This window comes from Caretta caretta, chromosome 4, assembly GCF_965140235.1.
Source record: "Caretta caretta isolate rCarCar2 chromosome 4, rCarCar1.hap1, whole genome shotgun sequence".
NCBI lineage: Eukaryota > Metazoa > Chordata > Testudines > Cheloniidae > Caretta > Caretta caretta.
The window spans coordinates 28,894,784-28,918,548 of record NC_134209.1 but is presented as its reverse complement, the minus strand read 5'-3'; the positions used below and the strand labels follow the sequence as shown (position 1 = coordinate 28,918,548).

Here is a 23,765-nt window from a genome sequence, read left to right as displayed (position 1 = left end):
ACTACAGCTGGAATTAGCCAAATTTCAGGCTGAGGAAAGACAAAGGGAACATGAAAGACAGATAGAACTCATGCGGCTGGAGAAGGAGGTACAGGAGGCTGCCCACAAGAGGGAAATGGAGGCAAGGAAGCATGTGGAGGAGGAGAAGGAAAAAGAGAGGAAGCATGTGGAGGAGGAGAAGGAAAAAGAGAGGAAGCATGTGGAGGAGGTGGAGAGGATAAAGGCCCAGCAGAATATACCAACAAACCCTAGCAATCCTTCTCCAGGTACCACTTCCCATCCCAGAAAGTTCCCCACCTACAAGGCAGGTGATGATACTGAGGCCTTCTTAGAAAACTTTGAAAGGGCCTGCCTTGGGTACAACATCTCTACTGACCAATACATGGTAGAGCTGAGGCCGCAGCTCAGTGGACCCTTAGCTGAGGTGGCAGCTGAAATGCCTAAAGAACACATGAACAAGTATGAACTGTTTAAATCCAAGGCGAGAGTCAGAATGGGGATAACACCCGAGCAGTCTCGTCGGAGGTTCAGAGCCCTAAGGTGGAAACCAGACATGTCATTTACCCGACATGCCTACCACATTGTGAAACATTGGGATGCCTGGATATCAGGAGCAAGTGTTGAATCTCCAGTAAATTTGCCCTTCCTAATGCAAATGGAACAATTCTTAGAGGGTGTTCCTGAGGAAATAGAAAGATACATCCTAGACGGGAAGCCCAAAACTGTAATCGAGGCAGGAGAGATTGGAGCCAGATGGGTGGAGGTGGCAGAGAAGAAGAAAACTGGTCGCAGTTGGAGTGGAGACCAGAAGGGACCACCCCAGACCACACCCTATTACCGGGGGCCGCCCAAAGCCCCACCTACCTCCCAAAGAACCCTCCAGACCCCTTATCGTCCCACCACCCCGTTCTCCAGCAACCCTCCTCGCCCCAGTGACCCGTCAGCTGGACGATGTTTTAAGTGTAACGAGCTGGGGCATGTAAAGGCCAACTGCCCCAAGAACCCCAACAGATTACAGTTCATTGCACCGGAATCACACCAGAGGTCCACAGGCCCAGATACCTCCCAGATACCCTTGGAGCAGAGGGAAGCTGTGAGTGTGGGCGGGAAGAAGGTCACCGCGTGGAGGGACACCGGAGCACAAGTGTCAGCTATCCATGCTTCCTTAGTGGACCCCAATTTAATCAACCCAGAGATCCAAGTGACGATTCAACCCTTCAAGTCCAACTCTTTCAATTTGCCTACAGCCAAGTTGCCTGTCCAGTACAAGGGCTGGTCAGGAATGTGGACTTTTGCAGTCTATGATGATTATCCCATCCCCATGCTGTTGGGGGAAGACTTGGCCAATCATGTGAAGCAGGCCAAGAGGGTGGGAATGGTCACCCGCAGCCAGGCTAAACAAGCCGTGAGGCCTAGCTCTGTTCCGGAAACTTCTATCAGGACCCAGTCAGAGGTGATGGACCTGGACCCCAGGCCAATGTCTGCAACAGCAGTAGTGGATCCAGTCCCAGAGACCCAGACGGAACCAGTCCCAGAACCGGAACCAGCCGAACAACCAACACCAGACCCCGTGTCAGCACTGAATCCAGTACTTGCAACCTCAACAACAGAGGGCCCCACCGAACCTGAACTGGCAGCAGCCGATAACCCGACCCAAGAGGCTCAGCCGGAGCCTGAATCCCAACATAGTGCACCAGCGGAGAGCGGTTCACAGTCAACAGAAACAGCTCCATCCCCTATATCGCTTCCAGAGGGACCAAGCCTAGGTCCACAATCCCATGAGGAACTGATGTCTCCAGCATCAAGGAAACAGTTCCAGACCGAACAGGAAGCAGATGAAAGCCTCCAGAGAGCTTGGACGGCGGCACGGAGCAACCCACCGCCTCTCAGCTCTTCTAATCGATCCAGAGAATTAAAGGTTTGTCAGTTTACAGCCCAGGGAGGAGACGACGCTGAGTGGCCTGAAGGTGTTTACTACGAAGGGAAATGTGCTGGTGGTGTGGAAGAGGTGAACCTCTCCATGACCCTTGGGCGTATGCAGCGACAGCAGATCCAGGAGCTGTGCACTAGCTACGCGCCAACGTTCTCAGCCACCCCAGGACTGACTGAACGGGCATACCACTCCATTGACACAGGTAATGCTCACCCAATTAGGGTCCAACCTTACCGGGTGTCTCCTCAAGCTAAAACTGCTATAGAACGGGAGATCCAGGATATGTTACAGATGGGGGTAATCCGCCCCTCTGAAAGTGCATGGGCATCTCCAGTGGTTCTAGTTCCCAAACCAGATGGGGAAATACGTTTTTGCGTGGACTACCGTAAGCTAAATGCTGTAACTCGCCCAGACAACTATCCAATGCCACGCACAGATGAACTATTAGAGAAACTGGGACGGGCCCAGTTCATCTCTACCTTGGACTTAACCAAGGGGTACTGGCAGGTACCGCTAGATGAATCTGCCAAGGAAAGGTCAGCCTTCATCACACATCTCGGGCTGTATAAATTTAATGTACTCCCTTTCGGGCTGCGAAATGCACCCGCCACTTTCCAAAGACTTGTAGATGGTCTCCTAGCGGGATTAGGAGAATATGCAGTCGCCTACCTTGACGACGTGGCCATATTTTCGGATTCCTGGGCAGACCACCTGGAACATCTACAAAAAGTCCTTGAGCGCATAAGGGAGGCAGGACTAACTGTTAAGGCTAAGAAGTGTCAAATAGGCCTAAACAGAGTGACTTACCTTGGACACCAGGTGGGTCAAGGAACTATCAGCCCCCTACAGGCCAAAGTGGATGCTATCCAAAAGTGGCCTGTCCCAAAGTCAAAGAAACAGGTTCAATCCTTCTTAGGCTTGGCCGGTTATTACAGACGATTTGTACCGCACTTCAGCCAAATCGCTGCCCCACTGACAGACCTAACCAAAAAGAAACAGCCAAATGCTGTTCAGTGGACCGGAAAGTGTCAGAAGGCCTTTAACAAGCTTAAAGCGACACTCATGTCTGACCCTGTACTAAGGGCCCCAGACTTTGACAAACCGTTCCTAGTAACCACAGATGCATCCGAGCGTGGTGTGGGAGCAGTTTTAATGCAGAAAGGACCTGATCAAGAATTCCACCCTGTAGTGTTTCTCAGCAAAAAACTGTCTGAGAGGGAAAGCAACTGGTCAGTCACTGAAAAAGAATGTTATGCCATTGTCTACGCTCTGGAAAAGCTACGCCCCTATGTTTGGGGACGGCGTTTCCACCTGCAAACCGACCATGCTGCACTAAAGTGGCTTCACACCGTCAAAGAAACTAACAAAAAACTTCTTCGGTGGAGTTTAGCTCTCCAAGATTTTGATTTCGACATCCAACACATCTCAGGAGCTTCTAACAAAGTGGCTGATGCACTCTCCCGTGAAAGTTTCCCAGAGTCAACTGGTTAAAATCGTCCTTGAGATGTGGAAAATATTGTTAGTCTTTATGTACTTGGTAGTATATTTAGAGATGCATGTGTCTTATTAACTCTGTTTTTCCTAGAGATCCAGGAAGAAATCCCAGCCAGTGTTTCACCCTAGCTGAGATTTGGGGGGCGTGTCATAAATATAAAGGGAAGGGTAAACCCCTTTGAAATCCCTCCTGGCCAGGGGAAAGCTCCTCTCACCTGTAAAGGGTTAAGAAGCTAAAGGTAACCTCGCTGGCACCTGACCAAAATGACCAATGAGGAGACAAGATACTTTCAAAAGCTGGGAGGAGGGAGAGAAACAAGGGGTTTGTGTCTGTCTGTAGTCGTCTTGGCCAGGGACAGAACAGGAATGGAGGCTTAGAACTTTTAGTAAGTAATCTAGCTAGGTATGTGTTAGATTATGGTTTCTTTAAATGGCTGAGAAAAGAATTGTGCTGAATAGAATAACTATTTCTGTCTGTATATCTTTTTTGTAACTTAAGGTTTTGCCTAGAGGGGTTCTCTATGTTTTTGAATCTAATTACCCTGTAAGATATCTACCATCCTGATTTTACAGGGGGGATTTCTTTATTTCTATTTACTTCTATTTTTTATTAAAAGTCTTCTTGTAAAAACTGAATGCTTTTTCATTGTTCTCAGATCCAAGGGTTTGGGTCTGTGGTCACCTATGCAAATTGGTGAGGCTTTTTATCCAACATTTCCCAGGAAAGGGGGGGTGCAAGTGTTGGGAGGATTGTTCATTGTTCTTAAGATCCAAGGGTCTGGGTCTGTAGTCACCTAGGCAAATTGGTGAGGCTTTTTACCAAACCTTGTCCAGGAAGTGGGGTGCAAGGTTTTGGGAAGTATTTTGGGGGGAAAGACGCGTCCAAACAGCTCTTCCCCAGTAACCAGTATTAGTTTGGTGGTGGTAGCGGCCATTCCAAGGATAACGGGTGTAATATTTTGTACCTTGGGGAAGTTTTGACCTAAGCTGGTAAAGATAAGCTTAGGGGGTTTTTTCATGCAGGTCCCCACATCTGTACCCTAGAGTTCAGAGTGGGGGAGGAACCTTGACAAGCTCCCTATCTTGGACATTAGTTACTGTGTGTGAAGGGACCCAAAAGCTGAATCCGAGTGTGCTTTAAGCCTCCAGAGTTTGAACTGTGTCCAGGCACTACCCCTGGCTTGGGGTCTCTAGGCATACTCTTGGGGTGAAGATCCTCCATCTAGCACCCCTGTGGTCCAACTGCCTAGCCATTGGTCCTAGTGCTGACTCCTCAGACTCTCCAGTAACTTGAATGTATCCTCTCTGAGCTCCAGCTGAGTGGGTACTCGTGCTCTGGGCTTACAGTTTACCCCTTTCAGGGGCATGTTTGGTGTAACGCATAACACATTTGCTCTTTACTTAGTAGGATGAGAAATACACCCCTCTCTAGACAAAAATGACACACCCTACGTGCATTTCCTTGCCTTAGTTTCCTCTGCCCCACTTTGGCATATTCTTTGGATTGGAATCAAAGTTCTCTAAAGGTGTCCAGGATCCTTTTCCTGTAGCATATGGCTTGTCTTCTGAAGCAAGGAGCCTCTCTCTCCCCATCCACTTGCTTTGACCTTGCTTGGTCCCACAGCTAAACTCTATCGTCTTGCTATAAAAACATGCTTGTCTCTTTCCTTCTCCTGTCCATGGCTTCCTGTCCCTCCTAAAACCTTCCCAACATGAGACCTTTTAAAACCCTGGGTTTGTCACCCCTGTCTCTTTGGCGTGTGTTGGACATATCTATTAATTCCACTTCACCATCTCCTGTTGAGACACTTGGTCAAACTGACTTCCCAACTGAGCCACCTTTCTTAGCATATCGATTGTCTGGTGGAGAGTATGGTCATCAAGTTTAACGACTCTCCAAGTCCCTAGTCTGCTGGGTACATGCTAGAAGCCTTGTCAGCAAATGGTGGATTCCACATTCACACAGAGGCATTCAGAAAATACAGCATTTCATCATAATATTGTAAACATCACAGGAGACTAGAGTTGGGATCTTTCCTCCTTAACCTCCCTCCCCTCTCCAGAAGGTATGGGGAAGAAGAGGTGAAAGCTTGCTTGCTTCAGCTAGGGAGTGGGGAGGGTAAAATTACTGGAATTGGGCAAGGAAAAGTGCGGAATTTAAACTTCCAGTGCTGTCTGTATTGGGCCTTTTCATTAGCACTAACATTGTGTCTTGAAAAATATAACAATTGACTTTATTAGCGCAAACAAAAGGTAGGAATCACATGCTTTTAGTGGACACTGTCAAAGGAAGGCTGTCTTTAGGTGAAACTAGTGCTTTTGTGTTTCTTCTGAGAGCATGTGTTCTCTTACTCAGTGAAGGGGAAAAAGTAATTCAAACAGTTGGGTTTTGTCCTCTGTTTACATGGTGTTAGAATGCAAAAAAAAAATCAATTCTCATTTGCCCAACCCGGTGCTGATGAGAACTTGGCTCCTTTTCTGCCAGGAAACAGCAATACAATTTGAGACAAAATACTTCTAAATAAAAATGTACTTACTCAGATTCTTATATTGCTCTTACTAATTCTCCATTTTCTCCTTTCATTTCCCATATTCATGTTATTTTTAATCTCCATATTACCTTTTTTCCTCCTTTTGTCTTCATTTTATCAGCTCTTCCTCTGTAATTGCTTTCCCCCAGTCTCTGTCCATCACTCCCTTTTCATGTCCCCATTCTGTATGTTAAGCTGCCTGCGCTTTGGGCAGCTGATCATGCTTCAGAGCATGAGTTCTTCTAACCAGCAGCAATGATTGCTCAGGAGTGTGTTCCAAAAGCAAAAGGGCTGTTTAAGTATTGATTTGTGGCACTTCTCAATCAATCATCTGCCTTTTAAATCCATGGGCCAAAACTACTGACAGTAGCACAAATCTAGAAAGAGAAGAGCGGCAACCTAGGAAGAGAAGAGAATAGTGCTATGTCTTGTTGGAGAAATATGCCAGTATACCATATTGATTAATACCAGCTTTGTTTGAGCTCTGCTTTTTAAACAGGTTTTTGTTTTGATTGAGCTCCACATTAAAATCCACGTACTATATTTTTGAACAAACCTCTGCTTAATATAATTGTAGACAAGATACTTGCATGTACATATCACTACCAGTATGATTCGATGTATATGTATGTGAGTGTGTGTGTGTGTGTATATATATATATATATAGACATATATTTACATAGAATGTAGTGTGTTGCAGTTTTTGGTTTTAACTATGCTTTTTTTCTGCTTTGTAGCTGCAATGTCAGACGAGCTTGTATTATGTGGTAGCTAATACTGTCCAAAATTGAGACTAGCCTAGTAGTCTGATATGCAATGAAAAGGTCTGTTAAATGCGTAATCCACTCTTTGGCGCTCTTGTCATTTCAAATCTTTTTTCAAAAGTGATTCACTTTTTATTAGGTTCTCAAACAAACCTGCTATTTCAGGAGTGAGTCTGTCATCACTGTGATGTACTGTTGGAGACCTTGCGTCTCAGGTTTGGAGTCCCTGTTTTGGAAGACTGTCTGTTCAGTTTCCATGTAATTGTTCTTGGTTATAGCTTTTGAACTCTTTTGTTATAGTGTAAAATAGATCAGTTCCTTTACAAGTGATAACGGGTTTTTCTGTTTGAGTAACTAAGTGGCAGTATCAAGAATTATTAGCAGTAAGCCTGAGGGGTTTTCTTAATGGGCAAGCTACCGTACAGTGCAAAAGATGAGCTTTTCACCACTCCTTTTATTGGAGTTGTCCTTACCACAAACTACAGATGTCTGAAGATCCCTCTTCTTCCAACTCCCTGAACTTATGAAAGTGTTGTGACAGTTAATTTCTGAAGGAGCAGCAGCACGTAGTTGGGATTCTTATTGGTAGAGATAACTTTTGTTCGCTATAGAAGTTGTAGCTGAGTTGTAAGCTACTTCCTCACTCATCACTTGGGACTTGCACTGCAGTACTTTGTCTGCTTCTTTTTCCTTGGATCAAAAAGAGTTAAAAAATTTACTCAGTACTTTGGATAACACTGATGCTCAGCATGGATAGACCACAAAGCCATGCCAGAGGATGGATAGGAGGGAAGAGAGTCGTTATTACATTTTGTTAATTTTTTACATAAGTGGACAGATGACTGATGGATTTGGACCTGCTCTGTAATTTATGAATACTGTATGTTGACCTGGTTATTGGGATGGTTACTTTTCAATGTATTGGTCTGGTTTATTTGAGGGCTCTACAGAAAAACAAGTAGGGTGGGAAAAGAGGTGCAAGATAAGATGCTTGTGTGCAAACACTAGAAGTTGTTAAGAACCAATGCCCAAACAGTTAACTTCGAAGATTTTACTTTCTCCCTGGCCAATGTGCAAAGCTAGTTTTGTCCAAAAGGCCAAAGCCTGGAAATGCAGTTGAATAAAGGATCTCTGGCAGTTTAAAAAGGGTCTCTCTCTCTCTCTCTCTCTCTCAAGAGAGGTGTGGGGCTTACTTCGGGGGAGCCTGATTAATACGTCAGGCCCCGCAAGGTATCTGGAAAACGTTAGGTTTGCCAAAATTAGCATCAGGCGATGGGAAGCATTTAGTTAAGACAGATGTATGGTAGACCAGTAGTTCTCAACCTATTTATTGTTGTGGGCCGCAGTTTGAGAACCACAGTGCCCGCCACCAAAACTCCCCCCAAACTCCTGTGCTCCGCGTTCTCTGCCCAGAGACCCTTTCAGTGTGGGGCCAGGAGTTGGGCAGGGACCCCAGCCCTGGACCCCACCGGGACCCAGATCCCACCATGCGGGGCTGGGGGGCAGCCAGAACCCTGACCCAGGACCACGCTGTGCATGGCCAGGTGGCAGCTGACTTCCCGGACTCCGATGCTGGGGCCGGCAGCAGTCCACCACCCGGAGCCCACGGCCTTTAGCACACAGTTGAGCTGGGCTGCAGCTGTGTGCTAATTGAGCCGTGGTGGGTTAAGAAGCACTGGTGTAGAGTTTGTTTACAATTATTTTGTTTTCGTGCTTTGTTCCTTCTGTTAAAATAAAAAAATACTTTGATTTTAAGAATGCTGCCTGTCTGTTGAAAATGACTGGTCAGAGACTCTGGGAGGGAAGAACTACAGGTGCTAGAACTCAGTTGGAGCTGCTAAGTAAGCACTGTTGATAAACATGGTACTGTAGGGCATAGTCTAAGAGTGGGGGAGAACTGTGGAATTCCATTCCAAGAGAGGTATGAGAACTGACAACTTGAGGGGGTGCCCTCAGAGACCACAAAGTGGCAGTTAGTTCTGTAACTGTGACAGGGATGCTCTATTACTGTATTTAATCTTTTAATACAGAAGTGAATTGTTGGGACAGTTTTTGATGTTTTGGATTCTTGCAGGATGAGTATCTGTAGTAGTAAAGGTTCCTGTTTATACACAGGTTTCAGAGTAGCAACCGTGTGAGTCAATATCCGCAAAAAGAAAAGGAGTACTTGTGGCACCTTAGAGACTAACAAATTTATTTGAACATAAGTTTTCCTGAGCTACAGCTCACTTCATCAGATGCATGTAGTGGAAAATACAGTGGGGAGATTTTATATACATAGAGAACATGAAACAATGGGTGTTACCGTACAGACTGTAACAAGAGTGATCAGGTAAGGTGAGCTATTACCAGCAGGAGATTGTGGGGAGGAACCTTTTGTAGTGATAATCAGGGTTGGCCATTTCCAACAGTTGACAAGAACACGTGAGGAACAGTACGGGGGGAAAGTAAACATGGGGAAATAGTTTTACTTTGTGTAATGACACATCGACTCCCAGTCTTTATTCAAGCCTAATTTAATGGTGTCCAGTTTGCAAATTAATTCCAATTCAGCAGTCTCTCGTTGGAGTCTGTTTTTGAAGTGTGGTTTTTTTTTTTTGGTTGAAGAATTGCGACTTTTAGGACTGTAATCGCGTGACCAGAGAGATTGAAGTGTTCTCCAACTGGTTTTTGAATGTTATAATTCTTGACCTCTGATTTGTGTCCATTTTATTCTTTTATGTAGAGACTGTCCGGTTTGGCCAATGTATATGGCAGAGGGGCATTGCTGGCACATAATGGCATATATCACATTGGTAGATGTGCAGGTGAACGAGCCTCTGATAGTGTGGCTGATGTGATTAGGCCCTATGATGGTGTCCCCTGAATAGATATGTGGACACAGTTGGCAAAGGGCTTTGTTGCAAGGATAGGTTCCTGGGTTTGTGGTTCTGTTGTGTGGTGTGTGGTTGCTGGTGAGTATTTGCTTCAGGTTGGGGGGCTGTCTGTAAGCAAGGACTGGCCTAACTCCCAACATCTGTGAGAGCGATGGGTCATCCTTCAGGATAGGTTGTAGATCCTTGATGATGCGTTGGAGAGGTTTTAGTTGGGGGCTGAAGGTGACGGCTAGTGGCGTTTTCTTATTTTCTTTGTTGGGCCTGTCCTGTAGTAGGTGACTTCTGGGTACTCTTCTGGCTCTGTCCATCTGTTTCTTCACTTCAGCAGGTGGGTATTGTAGTTGTAAGAACGCTTGATAGAGATCTTGTAGGTGTTTGTCTCTGTCTGAGGGGTTGGAGCAAATGCGGTTGCATTGTAGAGCTTGGCTGTAGACAATGGATCGTGTGGTGTGGTCCGGATGGATCTTGTTAAGCATCAGTCTCAGCATAGTTATTGCTGTGAAAGGGTTTAGAACTTGTACTTTTTCATCTTCTGCCTAAACGCTTCGTTTTCATTGCCTTTTCTGCTGGTCAGCTTTCTTCACCCCTTGCCCATCTGTTTTTTATAGAGTCTTATCAACTCAATTGCAGATATTACACAGAAACCTTTTGTTCTCAGCACTGTAAAATTTCAGTTACAGTAATGGAAAATAAGTTTTGGTGCATTTGGATGTAAAAGGCTTCAGGTGACTGATCAGAAAGGGATCGAGAGACAGTTGGGTGACTGATGGCTGCTGAACAGAATGGGAGGTAAGAGGGAAAATCCACACACTTCAGGCTACCTTTTTTGGTAAAAGAAGTGGGGAAGTCAGTGAATGTGTGCCATGAGCTGTGGATGGGGTTAAGACCATCCAGGGACCATAAATGTCAATAAAAACAACATTGTAAGAGATCAATCGGCCAATAGCCTGTGGCACCCCAATACAGGTCAGCTTTCAGTCCCTGTTAGGAAATTGTAACTTGGTAATTAAATGAAAATAAATAAAAACTAGTTCAGGGTTGCAGTTGGAATTAATGGCTAGCTAGCATAGTGATATATTAAGTATATCATTATATATAGCTACATTTAGCAAACTAACTAGAATGGACAAAGCTTTTACTTTGTGGTAACTTGCGTTAAAATGTAAGTTTTAAAAAAATACTTGAATTCAAATACTGTACAATAGTTACAATCCTTGCATACCTCTGCAGGAGTGGTGCTCCAGTGCTTGAAAAACTAGAATATCAGTCACACCTGCAGGAAATTATCTGACCCTTGGATAACAAAGATTCTGTGAATCAGGGTTCAGGTAATCAAGGTTTGACTAGGCCCTGTGGCCTGGTACTCATTCATATGTACTGTTAAAGGATGAACATGGCATTAGCTTTCTGAAATAAGCAGAAGTCTTTTTTTTTTTCCTTGTTTCTTATTTTGTTTTAGATTAATTCAAGTAACATAGTCTACATTTTCAGGGAGTCTCACTTTATTAAGCCAGCTTCATATTCATAAAAGCAGAAAATACGTAAAATCTGTTTTTTAAACTTTTAAATATGAATTAGTGGGGTGCATATTGTGGAGCTAGTATTTGAACAAGGGCATCTTAATTATCTATCAAAACCTGGCCTTTGGCTACTCACTTGTCATATAAAATTTACATGCCTAATTTGAGTGTCTGTATTTGGAGAATAGGTTCTCACGTTAAGAAATTGGGTTCTCCTTGTTTACATTATTGTGTGTATTTTTGATCTGCTGAAAAAACACCTTGTAAAATTAAAATCTGATGCTTTCATTTAAAAAAATCTGATAGTGTGGTGTGTGTCTGCCCATTTATTAGGTTGGTGCTGCCAGTCAGTGTTTCCTTGCAATGGTGTCTTCTTAGAGATGACCTAAATTTGGATCAGACACTGGTTTGTAAAAAACAGTTCGGCATAATTGTGTACATTGTCAGGTATCTCTGTTCCAACTACAAGTGCTTCTTGCTGAGCAGAAATAGAGGAGCTTTCATAGATGGCTCTAGAGTATTACATTACAGATAAAACAAGAAGTCCTTGTGGCACCTTAGAGACTAACAAATTTATTTGGGCATAAGCTTTCGTGGGCTAGAACCCACTTCATACAAATAAATTTGTTAGTCTCTAAGATGCCACAAGGACTCCTCGTTGTTTTTGCTGATACAGACTAACACGGCTACCACTCTGAAATCTGTCACATTACAGATAATGATTTTGGTAAATCAGGGATCAAATGCAATACGTATAAAATATTCTTCAAAAAACTTGTCATAAATTGTACTGATTTATTTAAATGAACAAGAGTTTCACATTTGTACATTTTGGAAGAGTTTATTTTTAGATATATAATACCATGTTGGGGTTATCAAGAAATCTTATTTTACAAATCTAGTTCTTATATGCAAATTTAATTTGGGAAGTAATTAATGCTTAGGATAGTGCTGAGTAAATAGTTGGGTTCCCTTGATCCTTTTTCATACTGATTTCTTTTGACTGTGTTTATTGCGGAGACTGCATTACTCTTGTTGGTTGTTTGATTTCCTCCTTGAACGGATAAAGGTCAGGCTGATTCTTTTTAGGTTGATGAGAGGCCTGTGATAACATTTTCCTCAAAATCTTGTCTCACCTGCGAACCTTGACTGGGGTAGATGGGATCACTCTTCTTTAGTCAATTCTTTTGCCTTAGAAAGATCCCAGTAGTTTATGCAGGCGAGTCTCCTCTTACACTGGGGTTACGTTCCGAAGTCAGCACGTAAAGCGAAAATCGCGTATAGTCAAAATTACATTGAGAGTAATGGTGGGCGGAATCGCCCGTACTACAGGTACAGTATTTAAATTATTTTTCTCTCTCTCTCTTTTTTTTTTTTCCCCGACCACGCAAAGGTGAATTCGCGCATGTTAAATGCGCATGAGATGAGACTCGCCTGTATTGAACATTTGTTCTTCTGGCTCAAAGCCAAATGCAGGATTCCGAGAGTTGTGTGTTTGTCACTCTGTCCCCCCTTAGAAGTTTCTTCCAATTTGCATCTAAGAGATTTTTAATTTATGGGGTCATCCATACCTTTTGTGATCAGTTTGAATGGGACTACCCTGGGTGACAACTTGAGGACTGGTTCTGAGTTTGGCTGCTTGCCTTCTTGAGATTTTTAGTTTTGTGGACTCTGTTGCACCAGTTCTCTGAAGACTGACTTATTTGTTCTGGATGCAAATCAAGGTGAGGCCATTGACTTGGCCTTATTATAGTTTGAGGCCTGCACAGGCATAAGTTGTCTTGCTTTATGGCTATGCCTGTCACTTATTCCTAGATTTATATTGCTGGAGGTTTTAAGCAAGACATTATTTGCATAGGGTTTTCTGCTGTGGAATATGATTTCACTCATAGTAAGCTAGTACCGGAGAGTTCTGTCTCTCATGGGGGACTCTCATGTAAGGTTCCTCTGTTTCCCCTGGTTTTTACTACTGTGGTACATGTGTGGTGGTCGTAAATAGTATTTTCAGCTTTTTGTGTGATGTGCTTTTTCTAATGTTGCCCACATTAAAAATATATATATAGTACTCCAACGCTGGGGCTTTGTAGACTTGTTGCTTTTTTAAAGTGTTCTACTTATGAAGGGAATGCAGAATTATTGAGTAACACAGATGCATATTCTGAATTCAACCTGCATTGAGTATTGTCAGTCTGTCATTTTAAAAATATAAATTTAAATTTCTATGTAGTTGCAAAAGTAGCCAAAGTCTATAACCCTCTCTGTGACATTCTATACTTTGGGGAGCTTCTTGTAACCCCCATATTCCTTATTTTTATATAATAAATGATATTACATATAAAGGATGCCTTGTAAGGTATCAGGACTAACTGCTAAAAGTAATTGCTCTATCCGTATATGTATATCATTAATGCATATGAACTTATGAGAACTATGTTGTATGGTTGTCACTAAAACATGCTGTAAGGTGGGAACTCTGCCAGATATTAGCTCCCCAGAGGCAACAGCAAGGAAAGCAACCAACACCCAGGTGGGGTGTCAAACAAAGCATCAACAACTATTGTCCAGCAAGAGGGGCATACCAGGGGAATTGCTCAGCCTTGCCTGGAGACTCAGTAATGTCCCCCAGACATGCCTGGACTTCTGTTCGACAAGCACATGGACTGAGGGTATAAAACTGAACACAGGGAGCCCAGGCTTCCCCTTTCTCCTGCCCGCACCTATTCGGCAAGCAGCAAGGACATTCTGAAGACTTCAACTGAGGGGACTAGCCCAGATTTCAAGGGTGAAATCTGTGTGGTATGAACTGCAGTATCCAGGGGGGGTGAGAAAAACTGTGTAGTCTAGTTATTACCCAGTCTAATAGGGTTGAGAGTTTAGAGTGCATGCTTATATTTTATTTCTTTTGGTAAATAATGCTGACTTTTTGCTTAACACTTATAGTCACTTAAAATCTATCTTTTGTAGTCAATAAATTTGTTTTACTGTTTATCTTTAACAGTGAGTTTGTATGAAATGTGTGGCAAATCTGCTCAGGTTTTGCAAAGGCTGGTGAATAACCACTTTCCATTGATGAAGTGGTAAACCAATTAATACATTTGCACTGTCCATCTTGAGCAGTACAAGATGATATATTCCTGAGGTGCAGTGCTGGGAACTGGGGGGATCTGGCTCTGGTGCATTTCTCTGTATGATTCATGAGCGGCTCTGGGAGCATGCTTGCAATCTAGCTAGGTATGGGGTCTCCATATGCGGTTGTATTGAGTGATAACAGCACCTGGAGGGGTTTGCCGCTGGTCACTGTCAAGGCATTGTGATACACAGCCCAGGCTGGAGAGAGTTCGGGGGCACAGCAGTCCCAGGCTGCACCCTGGGGATCCCATCACACTCTCCCTACTCAGATATTTTCTCTTGCCACCATCTAAACTAGGTCTGCTAGATCAAGAAGTCAAACTGTATCCCTTAAAACAGTTCCTTGTTCAGCTTTCTTCAGTCTAGGGATCACTTCAAATAGGTCCAGGTGCATTAGTGCGGCACAGCACTGGGAGGTGAAGTTGTTCTCACTTGAACGACGGGTACGTTAATAGAAGGACTTAAAAAAGAAACCACCACTTCATCTTCCAATCTGGTAGCAGCACTAGAAAAGTGGCTGGGCTGGTTTGAAATGTGGTCCCTCACTGCATACAAGTTTCACTTCAGAGTAATTTGGTCAGTTTCTTGACCCTAGAACTCAAGTTAGTAGAGGTTGGGAGTGGGAAGAGAAGGTTACAGGAGGCCATGTTAAACTGCCTCTTCCCTATCCTGCACTCTATATGATTGTAGTTGTTCCTTCCGGTAACTTTTGAGGTTCCGCTTTCTATTACAAAAGATACACTTTTAATCTCAGTTTAATTTTACAATAAGTATTGCCAAAAGTATACAGGAAAGGTGTTACCCATACTTTATCAACCTGCTTCTATCAAATTCTGTTCATTGTGAAACAAAAACAATACTTTTGTTTTTGATAAAATGAAATTTCAAATTGTGCGGCATAGTCCAATATAAAGTCATTCTAGGGAATCCAGTAGGAGGCTGGAGTGGTTGAAGATACAAACCTTTGGCCTTGTTCCTTGCAATGCACCTGAGGTATACACTATATAGTGACTTATTGTTATAATAGGCCAAGTAGAAGTTTGATTTATAACGTTACACAAACTGAGCTTCCTTTGTGATCCAGATACAAGCAGGATTTTGTCTTCACCTGGCATTGGTTATGTTCTGGCATGTTAGTAGTTTTTTCATTCCCAGTGATGAAGCAATATTTAAATTACAGTCCAGAAGCCTCATTGAATTCTAACTGTGATTTGTGCTCTATTTTTATTTGTAGTACAGAGGGCTGCAAAGTAGTTGGCAGCTTCTCCTAAACTTAATGCGTAGTTCTGCTCTGTAACTAACTGACAGAATATTGAGAAAAGAGTAAGCAAGCAATCTACAAACTATCTGCCGAAAGCTCTTTAGGGCAGTAATGGTTTCTCTATTAGATACTTGTGCAGTGTGTAGCACAACAGAGCCTAACTGGGAGTGTTAATGTAATGTAAGTAATAATGGCAACCCTGACTTAATAAAAAATAATCCTTCTTCAGAAAAATCACATGGAAAAGTAGTTTAAAGCTACTTCATATTAGAAGAGTGAGAAATGAAGATAAGTAGTAGGTCTGCTTAGCATTTTCTCTTATCCTTGCTTGCTTTAATTTTGTTTCTCATTTCACTAGTCCCAAATACTGTATTTAAATAGCCAGGGTGACACACCAATACCATATAGTACTGTTGTTCATTTTTCTAAGAAACACAGACAAATTCCACTTGTAACATGCTACTTTGGAGTTGTTGTACCATTTATTGAGTATTTCTCTGTCATGAGGGATGTAAGCAATATTTTTGGTGTTTTGAGGCTTTTTAAATAAAGTGCTTAAGCCCAAGAGGTAAATCAGAGATTTAACCTGATTTATTTTTAAATTTATTTTTTCCTGAAGAGTAACCTGTGGGAAATAACATACAGCATACAGAATATGAGGCCAATGTATATATTTTAAGTTACAGCATAATTTAAGTGGTGGAAATTAGCAGGGGAAAATACAGTAGCAGCAAATAGCAATTATATATTACTCAATAGTTAGTCCTCTGTAAGAAGATAGCACACTATTTTGAAAAGTTGGCTGGTGGGAGAAAGTGAATGAGCAAGTTTTTAAAGGCTGTATCAGAACAGAAATAGGTCTTGAGGCTGAATAACGTACTTTATATGGATAAACAATTGCCAATATAGGCTATGCCCATCACTGTGGTAGGTATGGCTCATCTCCTCAGGCTTAATACTGCATTTGCTTTCTGCTTTTGGTTTAAAGGCAGAGCTTTAACACTTTTTCTTTTTTTAAAAAAATATAATTTCTTATTTTTATATATAGATGACAATGCAGTCTATTAGACCCAGTTTTGCAAATGTCTGTCTTTTTTTAATAAATTGTGCTTTTATTTTTCTGTTGGGAAAATACTTCTGTTGGGAAACTAATAAATGAACTCTGCAAGGAACTATCATAGATCAAGGCTGTTCTGCTACAGAAGAAAAAGCAAGTTGAAGCAGGGTGGAAACTGTAGTGAATTGTCTGTTAGACTTTTAACAGATAAGTTCACTGTGTTAGAAACCTGATGTTTTCCTTTGAAAAGATATAGCTGAAAAATCTTTGTGGCACAAGAGGAGCAAGTTATTGCAACAGGAAGCCTTACTGAAGAATGGAAACTTCGTTCTGCGAGCAATCAATTTTTTTTTCTGTTGAGGTTAATGAGATTTCACTTAACGTTTTCTGATCAAAGAGTAAGTGAATTGGTAAAAGTTCATCAGTGAAAACAAAATGACTGAAGTGGAGACCAAAAAATGGCTTTTTAATTATCAGATAGTTTCTAGATAGTGCTAACAGCTGTTATATTAAATATTGCATTTATGTGGTTGCACACCCACGATATGAAGATTTTTGTGAATAAAAAGTTAAGAACATAAGAACAGCCATACTGGATCAGACCAATGATCCATCTAGCCCAGTATACTGTCTCCTGACAGCGGCCAATGCCAGGTGCTTCAGAGGGAATGAACAGAACAAGCAGTCATTGAGTGATCCATCCCCTATCATCCACTCCCAGTTTTTGGCAGTCCAAGGTTTAGTGACACCCAGAGCATGGGGTTGCATCCCCGACCCTCTTGGCTAATAGCCAGGAATGGACCTGTCCTCCAGGAAATTATCTAGTTCTTTTTTTGAACCCCGTTGTAGTTTTGATCTTCACAACATCCCCTGGCAACGAGTTCCCAGGGTGACGTTGTTGTGTGTGAAGAAGGACTTGCTTTTGTTTGTTTTAAACCTGCAACCTGTTAATTTTATTAGGTGATCCCTGGTTCTTGTGTTATGTGAAGCAGTAAATAACACTTACTTATTCATTTTCTCCATACCGTTCATGATTCTATAGACCTCCGTCTTATCCTGTCTCCGTTGTCTCCTTTCTAAGCTGAACAGTCCTAGTCTTTTTGATCTCTGCTCATACAGAAGCTGTTTCATACCCTTCATAATTTTGGTTGCCCTTCTTTGTACTTTTTCCAATTCTAATATATCTTTTTGAGATGGGGCAACAAGAACTGCAGGGGGTATTCAAGGTGTGGGTATACCATCAATTTATATAGTGACATTATGATATTTTCTGCCTTATTATCCATCCCTTTCCTAATGGTTTCTAACCTTGTTAGCCTTTTCTGTCTGCTCCTGCCCACTCAGGAGATGTTTTCAGAAATGTATCTACTATGACTCCAAGATCTTTCGTCGGTGGTAACAGTTAATTTCGATCCCATCATTTTGTATGTATAGTTGGGGTTGTTTTCCAGTGTGCATTACTTAGCATTTATCAGCTTTGAATTTCATTTGCCATTTTGTTGCCTGGTCACTCAGTTTAGTGAGATCCCTTTGTAACTCTTCACAGTCAGCTTTGGATTTAACTATCTTGAGTGATTTTTGTATTGTCTGCAAATTTTGCCACCTGTTTACCCCCTTTTTTTCCAGATCCTTTATGAATATGCTGAACAGCACTAGGGGACATCACTGTTTTACCTCTCTGTATTGTGAAAACTGACCAGTTATTCCTACCCTTTGTTTCCTGTCTTTTAATCAATTACTGATCCATGAGAGGATCTTTCTTCTCATTCTGTAACTGATTACTTTGCTGAAGAGCCTTTGGGAGGGATGTTAAAGGCTTTCAGAAAGTCCAGGTACAGCTGTATCCACTGGATTACCTTGGTCCACATGTTTGTTGATCCCCCTCAAAGAATTTGAATAGATTGGTGAGGCATGATTTCCCTTTACAAGAGCTGTGTTGACTCTTTCCCAACAAATTGTGTTAATCTATGTGTCTGATAATTGTGTTTTTTACTATAGTTAACCATTTTCCAGTGTGGAAGTTAGGCTTACTGGCCTGTAGTTGCCAGGATCACCTTTGGAGCCTTTTTAAAAATTGGTGTGTCATTCCCTATCCTCCAGTCATCTAGTATAGAAGAAGCTGGTTTAAAAGAGAGGTTACATACGAGAGTTAGTAGTTCTACAATTTCACATTTGAATTCCTTCAGAACTCTTGTGTGAATACTATCTGGTCCTGGTGACTTATCTGTTTAATTTATCAACTTGTTCCAAAACCTCCTGTGTTGACACTTCAATCTGGAACTTCTCTGCAGTCTTACTGGAGTGGACTTTAGCACTTTGGTCATCCAGTAACCCCACTGATTATTTGGCAGGCTTCCTGCATCTGATGCACTCCCTTTTTTTTTGTTCTTTTTTTTTTTTTTTTTTTTGGCTGTTTAGTCTTTTGCTAGTTGCTCTTCAGATTTTTGTAAAGTTGTTTGTTCTGTAGAAAGTGCCACTACCATGCACTGCATAAATTCCTTTAATGGAAGCAACATTAGATTTTTTGGCGTTTGTCATATTTGCTTTTTCATGAAGTACTAGCTACTGTATATTCTTAGAAAACAGCAAGAGCTAACATCACAGGATGAGTTTGGAGTATGATTTTAAGTGTAGTTGCAATGGAAATTAGCTAGCAAAATAGGTTGAAGAGGGAACAAGAGAGTGAAATTGCTGGTAGAATGAAGGGTGATTATCGGAAATTATAGAACAGGTGAAGGGAAAACTCCATGAAGACCATTATAGGAGTAAAAACCAGGTTCAGAGTTGAAGCACAGTGTATGCATGCAAACAGGACTGCACTAGAGAGGCATTTGATAAGAATGATTCTCATCGTTGGATAAAGGAAAGAAAAAGGCCTCATTTCCTACAGAAGTTTGAGTTAAGGACATGTCCTCTGCTGTTTGAAAGAGAAGCCATCACAGTTAGATCAAAGTGTTTGAGTGCTTGCTTGGGAATGATTGGGTTTGATTTAGGAAGGCAAAGCCTTCCCTCTGAAAATGTGCGTGATTGTTGAAACACAGAGCTTGAGTAAAATTCCTCTGTTTCACATTACCATAACTGAATATTGTCTCCAAATTTTGTTGAAATAAGTCTTCATAGGACAGTTGAATTTTGTATTTGACTTTTTAGTAAATATTTATTAACTTGTACAGAGGAAATAATTTTTTTTTTTCATTTCTTTCATAAAACACCAGGGTTCCCACAAACTTCAGACTGTTGTGCGCGTATGAACATATATTCTGATAACAGCTCTGACACAGGCTACACATTTCTTTCTGCCTTTGCTGACTTACCAGCTCCACTCTTTTACAGTGACCATAGAAATTTAAGATGATTCTGTTTCTCCAGTGCACCATGGGGAGCTGGCAGTATAGAGAGGACAGTTAAAAGTGAGCACGGATGTCAGGAATCAGTGGTGTAAGAGGAGAGCATGGGGTGGCGGGAGTGGGCGTTCAGCTATTGGGGATGTGAAGTGGGCAATCATAGTGAAGCTGCAGGTGTACTGTAGTTATAGGGTGAACATTTCTTATTGTTTATAATAGAACTATTTAGTTCTCTAAAATCTACATGCTGACTCAGATTGTCTTGAAATTTTCTGTGCTTTCTGTGCTCTGTGTGTGTGCATGTGTGTGTGCTGGGTACTATTAGTGGTCCCATTGGCACTTTGACCACTTGCTCAAGAAGTTCCTGAGGTACTCCCCTAAAATAAATCATGTGTTTTGGAAGAATCAGGTGATTTTGTAACTTTTTTTGCACACATCATGGCCCAAGCTATGGCTGTAATCCTCCCTTAGCTGCTTGGGATTTATTTTGGCTAGTGCACAGTACTTACTGCCACTTTGTGTGTTTGTGTGTGTGATGTTGAAGTTATTCAGTATTAACTTGGGTACCCCAAGTTGGAGCACCAGTAGCTTGAGCCAAAAAGAATGTTAATGTGCATGTGTAGCAAGACTCGGGCGACGTCTACAATGCCCTGCAGTTAGGATGGCGGGGGTCCTAGTTCATGTTAAGGTAGCCCTCTTCAAACAGGATTACATTAATGCGAATTTAGGAACCTTTTCGTTTGTGCCCACAATTACTACGTGGGAGAGTTACACTGCAGCACATGGGTGCACACTGCTATTCACACTCCCATAGTCCAAACTGTGGGTTATTTTAAGGGTTCTTCAACAACCAAAGGGTTTCCAAGTAGTCTGTCACATCAACTCAGTGTTTCAAGGAGACATGCTGTGGTCATTGAACCTGAACTACACGCATGCATATGATTTCGAGCCCTACCCTTGGCATCCGTCAAAGAATATGTGTTATGTATGTTCCTTGCTCTCTGTCTTCACTTTGCAGGAGCAACTTTTGAAAGTTTTGCCCTCAGACCAAAATTTCTGGTTTAATAATGATGATTTGGAATGCTCTAACATCCATGTGCTGATATTGCTCAAAGATGGTTGAGTTAAGGTTGTGCTGCAAGGGTGGCTAACTCTTCATTTCCTGGTTTTCAGAAGTTTGAGTGTTGCTGAAAATAGTTTTGGAAGGGCACAAAGGACTAGTTGGCAACCTTAACTCTGCCTTAATGAAGTTTTTGGGCATTTAATATAGGATCATAGGTCATAGTTGAGACCTGCTTCGCTGAATCTGATGGCTCATTGGAGTGTAGCTCCTGTCTGACAAACAATAGGCAATGGAGGCCATGTGTGTAGTGCGTAGTGGCGGTGAGTAAGGTAACAGAGAGGAGGTACAATCATGACTGTAATTTGCAAGGATGAGAAGAGCACATATACAGCCAAGAAATCACTAGTGATGGTTATACTGAGGATATGTCCACTTGAGCAGTCTGTGTTCTTTTTAATGTAGTGTTTTATTTAGAGTAGGGGTTCCATACCTACCTCTTTCAGCCCAGATTAAGAATGGTGCTACAAATTCTCTGAATTAAAACTATGGGTTAAGCCTTTTATTGATCAGTATATCTTGTATATTTTGTAGGTTTCTTGTTTAAATGTTTCTTCTTTCCTGTTTATCAGAGTTCCTGATTGTTATGCCTACAAGACAACTGTTCTGTGTAGAGTGGTGATGGTACTGGAAGTGAGAGCTCGGAGCTTTATATAGAAATTTTGTATATTATGGATCATTTAACTAAAAAATCCCAGCAGGCTCCTGAGAGGCTCACTTTGTTACTCACTCTCACCCTGCTTACCTACAGTGAAGAAATTTATGGTCCTGTAGAATGATATTGGGAGAGAATATCTTTATGCAGCCATTAATACTGAACTGTTGCTTTAACCAGACAAGTGACTCTGTCTGAGTGCATACAGTAATACTTAAAACTAAGTGCCTTACAAATATTGAGCTTCACAACATCCTCTGAGCTAGATAAGCTTTATTAATGCCAGAGCGGTCTCAAAGCCTTAAAGGGTAATGCAACCACTATGCTGTAATTTTTTATCTCCATGCATTCAGTTCCCTGAAAGTTTTCCTGTTTCTTTTAAGCTTTAATTGTGTGTAAAATAATAGCAAAACAAATATTTTTGAACTGTATTTTTAATTTTTTCCAACTACCTTAGTTTTGGGTGACCAATGATGTGTGTTGGCTTGTTTCCACCTGTCTCTAAAATCTTAGGAGGGAACCTGATACCCATTTTGAAGTTGGGCAAATTGAAGTCCAAAAGATAGGCAGCATTCTTGAATGTCACAAGGAATCGGTGGCCGAGTTGGAAATAGGACCCACATCTCCTGGTTCCCATTAGTCTGATATAACTACCAGACCTCATTTACTCTGTGTAATATTCTTGCTAGTCACAGATTGCTACTGTATTAATTAAAACAGAAATTTGGGCTTGACAAGCAAGATAACTCTTTTTGCTGCTCAGGTGTTCACGGTCAATTTTATTTTCTCAGTGAGGTCTTGCTGTTCATTACATGTAGTCATAGTGAACATGTTCTTCATTAAAATTCTTGTGGAAGAGACCAAGTAAAAGACCTCTTTGGTTTGTGACCACTCAAGCAGTCCCGGCAGATGCTGCTATCAAAATGGCAAGACTCTAGTGTGGTGCTAGTGGGGATGATTTTAATACTAACCTCTTTCCATTTTATTTTTGTGTTAACTAGTGGGAGCACGGCTTTGGTCTTGAAGAAAATCCTGGGAGAGGAATGACCATGTTCTCATGAAGTTAATACCGGAGATCCAGGAATGCTATAGAGGTCAGTGACTGGGACGGGGAAGGGAAGCTGTGTGTGTTAAAGAAGCTTTTGCTAGAATTGCTTTGGATTTGTAATTGTCACACGCAATTGTTTGACTGATTTTTGCATGCAGCCTGGAGCTCTAAGGACTTTATTTGCCTGTCAGAGAAAAGGGAAAAGTGTATCAACTTAAAACACAGAAAATCTAAAATTGGCATACCAAAACACTTAAGTAAGGTTAGGGTGCTAATTTAGTCCTACAAAAGCATTAAGAATGCATAGGTAAGGCTGCAGTTATTCACTTAACATATTACACTGCATTTAAACTTCTACATGCTCAAAGTCAGTGATCCAGGGCTGTTGGGTTAGACTCTGAAGTTCTTAATTGACAGGCAGCAATGCTAATACAATATCCTGTGCACACATGGTATTGTTTTCTCAGCCTACCAAGTCGTACTCCTAATTTTGAAAAGAAGACAGAAAATGCCCATACTGTGGGAATCTTAATATTACTTTGATATATCTTCTCTTTTAGATAAGGAGCTTGTTTTTTATTTAGAATCATAGAAATGTAGGGCTGGAAGGGATCTCGACATCATCTAGTCTGTCCACTCATGCTGAGACGGTATTAAGTTTACTTAAACCTTCCATGACAGGGGTTTGTTTAACCTGTACTTAAAAACTTCCAATGACAGGGAACCTCCCTAAGTAATCTATTCCATAGTTTATCCTTACAGTTAGAAAGTTTTTTTCGTAATATCTAACTTAAATTTCCCTTGTTGTAAATTAAGCCCATTACTTCTTGTCATACCCTCAGGGGACACAAAGAACAATTGATCGTAGTTGTCATAAATATAAAGGGAAGGGTAAACACCTTTAAATCCCTCCTGGCCAGAGGGAAAACCTTTCACCTGTAAAGGGTTAAGAAGCTAAGATAACCTCGCTGGCACCTGACCAAAATGACCAATGAGGAGACAAGATACTTTCAGAGTTGTGGGGGGGAGAAA

General features: G+C 41.7%; 1 protein-coding gene across 6 annotated transcripts in view; it reads left to right on the top strand.

Annotated features, from left to right (window-relative positions):
• Positions 1-23,765, top strand: part of WDFY3 (WD repeat and FYVE domain containing 3) — a 306,761-nt gene that overhangs the window by 50,355 nt on the left and 232,641 nt on the right. For all 6 annotated transcript variants that reach the window (XM_075127477.1, XM_048848044.2, XM_048848041.2 and 3 more), the window contains exon 2: positions 22,687-22,779. The gene's annotated coding sequence lies outside the window, so the exon portion shown is untranslated. The remainder of the gene's footprint in view (positions 1-22,686; positions 22,780-23,765) is intronic.